The sequence below is a fragment of the Pseudonaja textilis genome, chromosome 5 (genome assembly GCF_049901715.1).
Source record: "Pseudonaja textilis isolate UNSWEBS1 chromosome 5, rPseTex1.2, whole genome shotgun sequence".
Classification (NCBI taxonomy): domain Eukaryota; kingdom Metazoa; phylum Chordata; class Lepidosauria; order Squamata; family Elapidae; genus Pseudonaja; species Pseudonaja textilis.
The window spans coordinates 56,297,523-56,312,008 of NC_141994.1; the positions used below are offsets into that span (position 1 = coordinate 56,297,523).

At 37.3% G+C, this 14,486-nt stretch overlaps 1 protein-coding gene and 1 long non-coding RNA gene across 2 annotated transcripts in view; one reads left to right on the forward strand and one right to left on the reverse strand.

The window, feature by feature from the left end:
* TMEM178B (transmembrane protein 178B) overlaps positions 1 to 14,486 on the forward strand; it is a 323,668-nt gene that overhangs the window by 277,331 nt on the left and 31,851 nt on the right. The gene's annotated exons all lie outside the window — the stretch shown is intronic.
* The window catches only part of LOC148125662 (uncharacterized), a 94,782-nt gene that overhangs the window by 33,181 nt on the left and 47,115 nt on the right, over positions 1 to 14,486 (reverse strand). Inside the window, exon 2 of the long non-coding RNA XR_015743914.1 lies at positions 10,081 to 10,186. This is a non-coding gene — a long non-coding RNA (uncharacterized LOC148125662). The remainder of the gene's footprint in view (positions 1 to 10,080; positions 10,187 to 14,486) is intronic.

The window sequence follows — 14,486 nt, forward strand, 5'->3', positions numbered from 1 at the left end:
CAGCAAGATCACAACTCACCAGCTCAAATCCCCCAGCAACTAAGACTAACCTGAGCACAACCAAGCCCCCACCTGAACAGAACACGCCTCCAACCAATCAGAACACGGCTAACCCCCAAACCAATCAGAACACAGCCAAACCCCCTACCAATGAGAACACACCCCACCCAATCAGAACACAGCCAAGCCCCCACCCAATCAAGTCCCACCCCCACTGGCAGTTAAAAGGAGGAAGCAGCTGCAATCTCACATTACTCTGAGAAGCACAGAGCCGGAGACAGAAGCCTGAAGATGATGAATGAGACTTCATCGAAACGTTGCCTAGATACTTCGAATCTTACGCGGAGAAAACCCGAACAACCAAAGATCCACATACAAATACCCGCGAGAACCTCAGAAAACAAATATATATATATATACACACACACACACACACACACACACACATACATACATACATATATACATTTTACAGCGTATATTGAGCAATGGTTAATTTTTTTTTCTTTATCTTTATCATTGACGTGATCTGCCTTGTTACAATAACTCTTTCATTCTTTTAATGTTTTAATTTCTCTATATAGTTTATAATTAAATGCACATCTTCTGTCATTTCCATAACTTATCCAAATATCAAATATTACCTTTTCTTTAACCAGTCATACCAAATGTTCCATATTTCTATCTTGTTTATTTTTTAACAATTTGGTTAGGCTATCCATCTCAGTACATTCATGTATTTTTTTAAGTACCATATCCTCTGAAGGAATGAAAGACAGTTTCCAGTTTTGTGCGTAGGTTATTCTGGCCGCAGTTATGATGTGCAAAATTAAATATTGATATTTTTCTCCATCTTTAAATCTATCATACTTAGCAGTAAGGTTTTGGGTTCAAGTTTTAAATTTTGTTTTGTTATATTTAAAATCCAATTTCTAATATTTCTCCAAAACTTCTGAGCACGTGGGCAAGTCCATCACATGTGAAAATATGTTCCTTGTGCGTAGTTACATTTCTAACAGTTGGGTGGTAGGTTGGGGAACATCTTAGCCAGTCTCGCAGGAGGTAGGTGCCAGCGATGAACCATTTTATATAAGTTTTCTTTATACGAGACTGACATGGTTAATTTGTAATTTGTTTGCCAGATGTGTTCCCACTTATCTAATTCAATACTATGACCCACGTTTTTAGCCCAAATTATCATAGATTCTGTGACTATTCCTTCTTTTAATTTGTAGTCCAAAAGATATTTATATGTTTTACTAATTGTTTTCTTTTCCTCTCCTAGCCATATTTTATCTAATTCTTGTGGGATCATATTAAAGCCAAATTGTTCTCTATCTTTTTTATAATGGGTTTGTATTTGTGCAAAGGGCTATCATGCTATCTCCTTTCCTTGAATTTGTATTTGGTTCCTATTTTTAAGCTCTCCAGTATCATATAGTAAATCTTTATACCTGACAATATTTTCATAATCCAATAGATTTGGATATGTGACTGCTTCCAATGTAGATAGCCACAATGGAACCTTTGGGTAGTGGATTTTTTTTAAAATCTTTCCCCAGAATTCATATTTATTTACATTGTCCCAATACATTAATTAGGAACTTCCTTTGGAAATTTCTGAAAAAACTTATCTATGCAATTTCTAGTATTTTAAGAGCAGTTCATAGTTTGGAATCTATCTACAGTATATAGCGAAAATAATGCCCTATATTTACAAGGTTTGTGTGAACATGCATTTTATTTTTGGGAAAAAAATAAATATCCGAAGCTGAAACTTAGTTGAAAGTAGGTACAAATACAGTAACTCTGGTTTTTGGATTGGTGAAGCGTATATAATATCCTGAAAGTGCAACACTAAACTCATCTATTAAAAAATAATTCCTAGTGAGTTCATAATAATTTACTCCCAAGTAAATGGATACAGGATTACTGACTAAACATCATAAATCTCAGAATGGGTAAAGTTGTTCTCACATCCAAAAGAACTTGATTCTAAAGCTTCCCTGTCAGCAAGGCTTTTATAGCGTAAATAATGTGTTGTAGGAATTTATGTCAACAGGAGTTTGTCCACATAGTGGCTGTTTTCACAACATGCTGAGCTATATTTTATTTTACTCATTGTTTATTAAATATATCATCAAGGAACAGGTCATGTATAATGCTTGCGATATAAACTTTGATTGTCTATGGAGATTCTCAGTCATCCAGGTCATGGTTGTCCCAAAGGTACTTTTTTAAAAAGGCAACAGGACTTTGTTTGCTTGAAGATGTTTTGTTTCTCACCTAAGCTTCTTTGTTTCCAGCACAATAAACTCCAGTTGCCTTTTTAAAAAGCACTTTTGGGAAAACTTAGATTGCAAACCCAAATTGTACAGCAAACTAAATATATTTTGGACTACAATTCAAAATGGTTCTGATCTAAGCAATACTTAGCAGAATGCATGAATCTAAATATTTGTGTGGGAACAATTCCTGAACCACATTTATTTCCAAAATTCTCGTATTGATCTAACAATAATACAATTGCAGAGGTGGTATTCAGCAGGTTCTGACCAGTTCTGGAGAACCTGTATCGGAAATTTTGAGTAGTTCAGAGAACTGGCGAATACCACCTCTGACTGGCCCTGCCCCCATCTATTCTCTACCTCCCGAGTCCCAGATGAGCAGCTTGGTAGTTTTTTGTTGGCCTGCACAGGAGAATGGAGCTGGAAAGCAGGTTAGTGGGGTGGGGAGGGAATGGAGATTTTGCAGTAACCTTCCCCCAGGAAGGGGGAGGGAATAGAGATTTTATAGTAATCTTACCCTAGAGTGGGGTGGGAATGCAGATTTTGCGGTATCATAACCCTGCCAAGCCCACCAAGCCACGCCACGCCACGCCCACCAAGCCACATCCACAGAACAGGTAGTACAAAATTTTGAATCCCACCACTGTACAATTGTTATTTCTTTCCTTACATCACCTCAGATTCTCATTAACCTTTACAAATTCCATAATCTTCAGTTTATAGAACCAAAGATCTTATGTCCTGAAGATTTTTTGTAGAATTTAGAACTTATGGAAGTATAAATGGGAGATTATGAAAGTTCAGGAAAGGTGCTAGCATACTCCTTTTTTGCTTTTCAGCTGGGAAAAATAGGCCAACAGTGAGTATTGTGAAATACAGCTCCTGCAACTGCTTTACTTTGGTAAAAATAATTACCACTTTAGTAATAATAATTACAACAACAACAATGGTAAGGAGAACTGCCAACATAATATTATGGTGATAACACTATAGAATAAACACCAATGACAAAAACAACAATTGATGTTGTTAATAGGAATTCAAAATGTTTACCAATGCTTTTTGAGATGAAAAAACATTGTTAATTGTCAGCTAAAAAAGAAGAAGTACTGCAGATTTGATTCTCAAATCAGGTTACTCAGAGATTGGTATTTTACCATGTTTGTGTCATCTGTGTTGAACCCTTGTGAGAAGATAGGCATCTGAAAAGGAAATCGATATCTGTTCTCAAGCACTTTTTCCCTTGTCCCTTCCCCCTATGCCTATTCAGTTTAAACTCCTCCAAACATTTATGATTGCATATTTCAATTCTAAAAGGGTCAGAGCATGTTCCTGCCTTTCATCATTTTTCTGCAATGAGGTTTTATGACCTTATTTCATTTATACAGAATCTCATCCTTTGCTGACCTTTTCTTTCCTTGTGTCTCATAAATGTTTTTATGCTATATTTATTATATCAAAGTCTCTACCCTACCATAGTTGTCACAGAAGCATCTAGCTGAAATTTCTTGGTTTATTCCTCAGTATAGGAATTCATTACTCAGTAAGAGTAATGTGGTGGCCTAGAGATGGAGCTCTCGCATCATAATCAGGAGGCTATGAGGTCGATCCTAGATAGAAGCAGGCATTTCTTTCTCTGGGCACAATGAGAATATATCTGCAGAAAAAAAAACTCCATATTGGCTACAGGAAGGGCATCCGGCCATTAATCACTCTGCTAGCTCCATTCAATTGCCCAGACTCTACCCCACAAGGGATTATGGGATTGTTAAAAGATGATGATGATGATGATGATGATGATGATGATGATGATAGTTTTCAGTACACATACACATAATCAGGAAGCTGTGAGTTTGATTCTAGGTAGAGGCAGATATTGCTTTTCCTGGGCACAATGAGAATATATCTGCTGAACAAAACTCCACGTTGGCGACAGGAAGGGCATCCAGCCATTAATCAGTCTGCTAGTTCCATTCAATTGCCCAGACTCTACCATGCAAGGGATTATGGGGTTGTTCAAAGAAGGAGAAGGAGAAGGAGATGATGATAGGAGTTTTCAGTACACACACACACACACACACACACACACAGAGAGACACTTGGTATAGAGATAGTTCTCAACTTACCACCACAATTGTAAGAATTTACAACAATTTCCATTGTTAAAGTAAGGCAGTTGTTAACTGAGTCACGTGCCCGAAGTTAAACAAATCCCGTTTCCCCTTACTGGCTATACTTATGAGAAGCCTGCTGGGAACTTGAATTCTGATCAGGTGACCATGCTGTGATGGTTGTGTTGGAAGAAATATTCAGCTGGTTCCGTTCCAAGCCAGGAGAAAGGCATTGGAGACGAAATTGAGGCTGGAGGGTGATTGGAAAAAAAGGTTCAATGATGGAGCAGAACCACATGGGTTCTGGGCAGCAGAACACATGGAGTTGAGAGTGGAGGTTTTTCATACCTTCTCTTGGGCTTTGCACTTGAACTTCCTGTTCCTGTGCAAGGATATGTATTCTATTGGCTGTTGTAGGGGTTATGTAGGAGTCAGGGCTGGCTCATAGGTTGTCTGAGCTCCCAGGTTTGGTTGAAGTTTGCTGGGGTGAAATGCAATGAAGGAAATATTCTTAGGAGATTGTGCAATGTAGTGAGCTCTATGTCTTCTGTTAAATGGTAGTGGGTTAATCCTATTATGTCAGATAACAGATGATAGATAATCAGAGTTGGAAGGGACTTTATAGGTCATCTAGTCCAACCCCCCCCCCCAAGCGGGAGACCCTACACCATTTCTGACAAATGATAGTCCAATCTGTTCTTGATAGTCTCAAGTGATGGCGCTCCCACAACCTCCGAGGGCAAGCTCTTCCATTGGTTGATTGTTCTCACTGTCAGAAAGTTTCTCCTTATTTCCAGGTTAAAATGTCCTGTAGGATAATCCCATCAACCTGGAGCTGAATGTCTTTTGTTTTGTAGATAGGATGGCTCGGTCTTTCTTAATGGGCACAAAATATCTGCTAGGGACAGGGAGCTGAAGCTCTGAGTTTCTGTCTCTCTTAAGATTTTTTATTTCTCTTTTAGGGGAAATATTTTATCCTGCCTTTTCAGTACTCCTCAAAATATTTCATTCTTCCAGAAAGGTTGGGGAGATGGCTTTCCACAGTTGTTAGGTGCAAGGACTAGTTGTGAGTCACTTTGTTTCAATGCCATCGTAACTTTGAATTGTTGCTAAAAGAAATTGTCGTAAGTCGAGGACTATCTGTATGCCTTCTGTCAAATGTAATATACATTTTCCAGATGTTTCTCTTAGCAGATTCAAAACCATACCACTAGTAAGGCAAAGCTTACCTTTTACAACTCTCTCGTGGCTCTTTCTAAAAGAGGAAATGTAGCCCTGTCACTAAGTCAATAAGTCTAGGGACATTTTTATTAGGATAAGATTTCTATCTCCCTTTCGGGGACATCAGGGTGGTAAAAAAAATGCTTCTGCCCACTTTTTTTTTTTTTTACCAACAATAATCCTAGGAAGTGTGTTGGGCTAAGAGAGAAGGTTTGATCCAAAACTACCCAACTGCCTCTTATACCTAAGTTAAGACTGGAATTAATTCCTTCTGATTTCTAGCCTAGCATTTTAGCCACCACACCAAACTATCTCCCTTCGGTTCTGCCAGAAAGCCTGTGGATTCTTGGCTTCTATCAGATATTATGACCTGTGGTGGCGCACTTAATGCAGTACTGCAGGCTAATTCTGCCAACAGCCAGGAGTTTGATCCTAACCAGATCAAGGTTGACTCAGCCGTCCACCTTCCTGTTGGTAAAATGAGGATCCAGATTTTTGGGGTGGGGGGGTGGGGGGGATTAGGCTGACTGTGAAACTGCTTAGAGAGGACTGTAAAGCACTATGAAGTGGCATGTTAATCTAAGTGTTATTGCCATCACTATTAATTCTTTAAAAAATAATTTCTAATTTAAAAAAACAACAGCCCTAAATGGGAAACTATGCTGCAAACAAAGTACTGGCCTTGAAAATAAATCTTATTCCTAGGGCACTTCTGAAGATCTCTAGATTCTTAGGAAAACATTTTTTATGGATATGGAATATTGCAGCCCAGGACTGCAAAAATGAGGTGATCAGTATTTTTATGTGTTTCTTTGGAATCATCTATTTTTGTCTGGACTTTTGCAGTCCAGATATGGTAGCCTAACTTGTGTTCTCTGCTTTTTCCCCCTTTTTTCTTTAATAAAGACAAGTGAGTGGCAGTGAATCCTGAGGTTTTGAAAGGCATTTTTTTTTGTAAGTAGGTGTTTTGTGACTATTAGGATCACTGCTTCTGTTCACAAAAGACCAGATTGCCACTGCACAAACTTTGCTGTTTGCTTCCATCTAGTTATCTGGATTTCTGTAGCCCAGCTATATTGTGTCCACCATGGAGCAATTGTATAATTCACATGAGCTTGACCAGTCTGGAGAGGTAGCAACAAATAATAATACAATAAATTGTGAAGCTGTTCCTTCCTTGCAAGCTTTTTTGGGTGGGTGGGTGGATGATTGGAGATGGGGAAATTGAAACAGACATCTGTTTTGCATTTTTAGAGATGTTTCCCATACCCTTTCAAAAAGCATTCTTATGTCAGACAAGTTAAAATGGTTTCCATGCTTCTTATTGACAGATTGGTGTCCTTTTCATTTCTTTTCTAGTAATTTGATCCTATTCCATCCATATTGGTAGGCTAACAGTGATATATTTTGATAGAGATGGATTGTCATTCGCTCTATTTATATCTGCATGCCTCATTCCTTGTTTCTCCTCTGGATATCTTAATTTTCCACAATGCTTTGGTCTAAATATCTTCTTACCAACCAGTTACACAAAAAGATGTTTTAGTGGTCCAAAACATGGATGAATGGGTCTTACCAAAAGCTGCATTTTAGAAATGATGATTCTGCATAGCTGATGAGCTTACTGGGGTTTTGGAATGATGGTTCCTAGCAGTTTCTTGGTCCTCCAGAATGTACTGTTTTGTTTCTAGCATATTTTCTTTTGTTGACATATAACCTGTGATGGATTTCTCCCCTATGAGCTACCAGAAAAATAGAGCACTTGGAGCTGTCTCTCCTAGTGATTTTTCTGATTGTCTTGTTATTGATCAGTTTTTTCTCTGAGCTTTATCTGTAGGAAATTCAAGTGCCATCAAATGCCTGAAATGCAAATCCTAAGATACGTTTTTTTTTTAAAAGAAAATCTATTAATTAATGTTGAATTTTATTTTATTTTTTTATTTATACATTCCATTTCTAAAGTCACCCATCTCACGTTCATAACTTTGGCAGTTTACAATAAACAGTGCCAAAATATCAAAAGTAAAGCATCCATACAGAAAGTACAAAGATTAAAACATTATAATCACAAGGACAGCACAGCCACCCAAGAACAGCACAGCCATTTTATAGACTCTCTTTGGAGACTCACAGAGTATCACAGTGTTATGAATAACAACACAATATTCAACGGGGGTGCAAAAAAAAGAAGTGACTGATGTAGGTCTGATACAGTACAAAAGTTCCAGGAAAATATAAGATTTCATTATTAAACCTATCAAACCAAATTTCTAGCTCCTATAAGGTGCAAAACAGAGGTGGTATTCAGCAGGTTCTGACCAGTTCTGGAGAACCAGTAGCAGAAATTTTGAGTAGTTCAGAGAACCAGCAAATGCTAGCTCTGACTGGCCCCACCCTCATCTATTCTCTGCTTCCTGTGTCCCAGCTGATCGGCTGGGTCTTTTATTGCTGCCCTGCACAGGAGAATGGAGCTGGAAAGCAGGTTAGTGGGGTGGGGAAGGAATGGAGATTTTGCAGTATCTTTTCCCTGCCACACCCACCAAGTCACACCCACCAAGCCATACCATGCCCACCAAGCTATGCCCACAGAACCGGTAGTAAAAAAAGTGGTTCAAATAGCCAGAGGCTAGTCCTTGGTTTCTATTTATGAACCTAGCTGGCACAACAATTTATGAAAGAGATAAATAAAAAAGCAGTGTGAGTTTATTGGCATCATTTGAACAAGCTCAATAAAATGACTATTTCAAAAAAAAATTAGCACAGGGTTTATGCATTCCAGGAAATAAAATGATCCCGACTACATCCTTGACTGCATGTAACAGCCTGTTCAGAAATCGTATTTTAAAACATGCCCCTAAGATTATAATATCTGAATGTTGCAAAGATAGATTGTATGCAGGTTCAAGATAAGGGGCAGCCACTGTTAAATGTTGTTCCTTGAGGAGAATATGACTTAATGGCAAAGAAAATTTGTAAAACTATTTTATGTAATATTGTCTGCCAGAAGTTGCTCATTTCTTTCATTTGAATTTGCACAGTTGCACCAACTCTGAGATTTATAGTAATAAGATTGTAGGGCAGAAGGAAGAAAGGCAAAAAAAATGCTTAAATCCAGCTATTATCCAATACTGTATTTATTTCAAATTCAGGAAACAGAGAAATGGTTTTTAATTTTGGAAGAAGCAATACTTAATTTTATAACTATTCAACTGTGGTGAGATTATCTTGATATCTCTTTTTTGGCATCTCAGAAAACAATATTGTAATGCCATAGTTCTTCTGGATGTAGTCTGATTTCAGGATATCGTATGCTAAGAATGTAAAGAAAAATAAAACACATCCTCCAACTTTGAATTTTCAATGAGATGAACAAAGTGGACAAGAATCCTCTCGTCAGATATTCAGAATAGAATAGAATTCTTTATTAGCCAAGTATGGTTGGACACATAAGGAATTTGTCTTGGTGCAAATACTCTCAGTATACAAAAAAGAAAAGATACATTTGTCAAGAATCACAAGGTACAACACTTAATGATAGTCATAGGGTACAATAAGCAATCAAATCATACTAGGAAACAGTCAATATAAATCGTAAGGATACAAGCAACAAAGTTACAGTCATACAGTCACAAGTGGGAGGGGATGGGTGATAAGGAGTGATGGGAAGATTAACAGTAATAGCAGTGCAGACTTTGTAATAGTTGAACAGTGTTGAGGGAATTATTTGTTTAGCAGAGTGATGGCTTTCAGGAAAAACCTGTTCTTGTGTCTAGTTGTTCTGGTGTGCAGTGTTCTATAGCGTCGTTTTGAGGGTAGGAGTCGAAATAGTTTATGTCCGGGATGTGAGGGGTCTGTAAATATTTTCACGGTCCTTTTTTTTATAGGGGATTCAGACTGGAAAATAAATGAATTATGTGCTGAAATCAAAACTAAAAAGCTTGCATTAGCAATGCAAGTCTCCAGGAGTCCCTTAACTTTTATTCTTGATGGTGCTTGTGAAATGCCAGATAAATACAGGATTTGGGTTTGGCTAGTCTAGAGAAAAGAAGGGTCAGGGGGAAACATGATAGCAGTATTCCAGTATTTGAGAGGTTGCCACAAAGAGGAGGGGATCAATTTATTTTCCAAGCACCAGAAGGGCAGGACAAGAAACAGTGGATGGAAACTAATCAAGGAGAGAAGCAACCTGGAATTAAGGAGAAACTTTCTAGCAGTGGAACAGCTTGTCATCAGAAGTTGTGGGTGCTTCATCACTGGAAGTTTTTAAGAAGAGACTGGACAGTCACTTGCTTGAAATGATATAGGGCTTCCTGCCTGAGCAGGGGGTTGGACTAGAAGACCTCCAAGGTCCCTTCCAGCTCTATTCTGATTGATTAATATGCAAAGTTATACAAACACATACAGTTACAGTGTGAGGGCCACTGATCCATGTCCATTTGGCCCCTCATTTCCTCTCTTACCAAATATGACCTCCTTTAGCGTTGCAGGTCGAGAACATTCAGTCCAAAGGGGATGTTTAGCTCCTCTCCATACAATGAACAGTTGCAGGAACTGGGCTTGGCTAGTCTAGAGAAGAGAAGGACCAGGGGAGACATGATAGCAGTCTTCCAATATTTGAGGGGCTGCCACAAAGAGGAAGGAGTCAAGCTATTTTCTAAAGTGCCTGTAGGCCAGACAAGGAATAATGGATGGAAACTGAACGAGAGATTTAACCTGGAAATAAAGAGAAGCTTTCTGACAGTGAGAACAATCAATCAATGGAACAGCTTGCCTTCGGAAGTTGTGGGAGCGCCATCACTTGAGACTTTCAAGAAGAGATTGGACTGCCATTTGTCAGAAACGGTGTAGGGTCTCTCGCTTGTGCAGGGGGTTGGACTAGATGACCTACAAGGTCCCTTCCAACTCTGATTATTTGTTAAATCTGTTGTCCAAGTCTTGTGATTCCAGAAGAGACTGAAAAAGCACCACCAAAATTAAAGGACAAACAGCTAAAAACTGTGATATAATTTCTCTCAAGTTTTTGGTTGGAAGCAAAAGTAATACATGTTATTTTTAAAACAGTAAATAACAAAAACCAAATAGCCTTCACAAGGGGAAAAAATCAATTTGACCATATCTGCCAACTAGTTACTATGTCACTAATGAACTTTGTTTAACCCCAGCACTCGGAAATATCTTCACACACGCACCCAATAATGCCTGCCTTTCCAAAGCCTAGCATGTCTCCGTATTTGTACTAGCCATTATTCATTGATAAAACAATTCCCAGTTGACTCTTCCATCCACAATGATTCTTCTCCTAACTCCATGTAGGGTGAGAGTATGCAGTTTGAAGTCCCATAGTTACTTTCTCATTCATTCCTTTGTTAAGCTGCATTTTGCACCAAATTTCACAGAATAATATGAATGTTGTAGCAGCTGGATACAAATTTATGTGAAATCCTCCCATCGCAACACCCTTCATGCTGGAAGGTGGTAACGTGTGGTCTTTTCCCTTCCCCCTCCTTTTCCTTTCTTGGTCAGCAGTTTTCTCTATCAAGAGATTTGTCTTTAAGGAGATGAGGCTGTACAGTTTGTGTTCCGTCTGCCTGAACTGAGGATGCATGCAATTAAGTGGCAAATGAAGTGTCCACATAAGGGAAGCCATAGATAACTACGTTGTGCTGAATCATTTGGGCCTTGGAGTTAACATACCTTGAATGTGCCATATGCTACTGAAAATAAAGCCTTCCTCCAGAAAATAACGCAACAAAAAGCACTCTTAGAAATATGGAATGACTCAACGTAGATTTAAAATTGCAGTCCTTTGGTCCCAGATTAGAAATCCTTAACTATTAAATAGTTTTTTCCCACAAAACTTTGTGGATATAAGGTATACATTGCCTTTTTATTATAAAATATTTTAATACAGAATTAAGCATTACTTCTAAGGCTGTCTTTTCAAGTGGTGTTGACGGTGTAATTTCCTTTTAGACTAAGATTATTCAGATATACCAATCTCCATTCTAGTATTCATTACTGTGGGGAGATTCCTTAAGAATAAAACTTTGATTATTTAGTATTTTCTTACTGAGACTTCCCCAAACTTCGTAAATCTTATTTGGTAAGTCCTAGCAGAGAATAAGGCTGTGTCACAACTGAACTTGGCAAGAATGCCACCAAGATTCATAGTAAATCCATGATGGCCTGAACACAAAAATGCCTGCAGAAATAAAGCATACCATAACCATTAATGAGGCCATTTCAACCATACAGAAAGACTCAATTTACTTTCATATGAGCAAATAACAAAACCATAACAGTTGGGGAAAAAAATCTGAAATTTTGTATGGTCCTAAGATTTAGCTTATTTATTGTTCTATTATTTGTAGATTTGGTTCAGTGAATGTTTTTTTCTTGAATCATCTGTTCAGCTTTCTGCCGGTTCTTTGACTTCTCATACTTCCATTAAAGAAAAAATCATCATGAAGGAATTTGTACATTTTTTTTTTATTAGAATGCAAGGATAAAGGCTGCAGAGGGAGACACAAAGGTGTAACAGACAGAACAATAGCAACAATCCTTTCCATTCTTTCATAACTAGAACGCGAGTTCAAACACTCTTCGAAAAGGAACTCTAAAACAGTGCTAAATAAATAAGGTACCTTGAGAATGAGTAGAAAAACAGAATTGTTTTTTTCAGGAGAATAAAACTTGGAGAACTGCATTATTCCACACTGCATTATTTTGAACTCTTGTGATGATAGCAACTTGAAGAGATGCCATTCACCATTATTAGTAATGGTGTGGACAATTCCAAAATATGGGGCTGTTTTTAATATAAATTGTTTATTATTTTATTTTATTCTCTAATCTAAGATTTTTAACTTGTTTTAAATCTAATAAACATATTAGATACACATATTTTTAGCTTGCTATGTGAAGGTTAACAGAAAATAGTTCCTATGGATGAAAACTCTTTAATTTAGAATTTCAGATAAGCCGTAAGTTTACTGATCAGTATGTTCACAAAGAGCAGAAAATTATAGGTATCTCTTGAAGAGAAAGGAAATAGTACTAAAGAAATATTTGTAACAGAAAATGAGATAAAGGAGGGATATCTAGGATTATTGGATTCAGGGTAAATTGAAGAGAATATCTATAGCTCATGATCAAACCTGGGGGCATGGTCATGCTGCTTTCTGAACTCGATTGTTTTCTTGCAGTCATTTCATTACCCAACTAGGTGACATCATCAGATGATGTTATCTAGTTGGATAAAGAAACATCTGCAAGAAAACAACCAAGCTCGGAAAGTACCAAGGAATGTCCAGGAAGCTTTGCTGAAATATGTGACAGTGTCCATATTATGTTCAGTTATCCCACTTCAAGTATAACTTTAACAAACATGTCCAGAAAAGAATAGCCATGATAATGAGAGATTTAAACAATGAATCCCATGAACAACAGCTGCAAGAGCTGGACATCATGGCCTTTAATATTCTTCCTGTGGTAATTTCTGAGTTTGGCCTTGTAAACAAAGATTGTCTACTGCCATCTTAATGAGAAAAGAGATATGAGAGGGGGAAATTACAGCATTGAGCAATATTATTTCTAATGTTGTCTTTTCAAGTGGTGTTGGACAAAGTAATTTCCTTTTAGTCCTTGTTGGAGTTAGGGTCTTTAAGCACTTGGAAGTCTCCCCTTCAGTCAGCAACTGAAAATTATGCTATCTCCATTTCAGTCTTCAAATTGCTTTGTAAGAAAAGGTTGCCTAAGGTTGCTAGGTAATCATGATACAAACTTCATGGCTGAAAGGAGTTTAAACCCTGATCTTTCACCTGACTGAATAATAACGGATCTATATAATGGATATATAATGGATCTCAATATTATACAGTGCAGCATTCAATCTGGATTTGCCACCTATCACAAAAATGCAAAAATGAGTTGAAGTGAACTCAGTTTTTCTGGTATTTAAACCTGTTTGATAACTATTTTAAAATCACTTTGCATATATTGCATGTACTTTTAAAAATAAATTAAAAATTGTTCTAAACATTTTACAGGATCAGTCTCAAAAGTCTAATGAATATCCATGAAAAGGAGATTTAGATATCAGGTGCAATATTTTTTTAATGATCATCATCTTCAATTGTTTATGCTTAGAAAGCCATAAGAGATTTTTGGGCTGATTACAAAACGATAATGCATACAGCATATAAGATTTGCTGAACCAATAAAATGTTCCAAACTCCAAAGCAATTCAGAGGCATATTATTTACTGTTGCTTAAAAGAGAACAATTCAGAAGATTACAAAATCCACAGTTGGGCAATATTTTTAAGAAGACCAACCAACATGTCAGAATAATTGCTTTTTAGTTGGACATTAAAAAGCCTATGTCCAATTGTAGATTTTGTTGCTTTTTCTTATGGACCAGAATAATTACTTTAATTATGCAAAGCAAAACTTTAGGGCAGCATAAGCATTCACAGGAGTTTTCAGAGAGGAAACTATAGTCTTTACATGTTGTCAGCCCAGCAGATTTGAGAAGACTGAAGACGAACATTATAATTAACCATAACATTGGCCATCCTTAAAATAGGATATTTATCCTATTTTTATCCTATTCAATCTATTCAATGCCTATTCAATCTATTCAATGTCTATATATATCTTAAGTTTTCATGGGTACTTACATGTATGGTATTCAGCTTTGTTCGGGTATTTTCCTACGTCATTATAGTTGTGCTTTTAAAGTTGCAGCAACGTTTCGGCAGAATCTCATCTGCCATCATCAGGCTTCTGTATTGTGTTCGTCTGACGTGGGAATGACAATGATGTGGGAAAATACCCGAACAAAGCTGAATAACATATATGTAGTT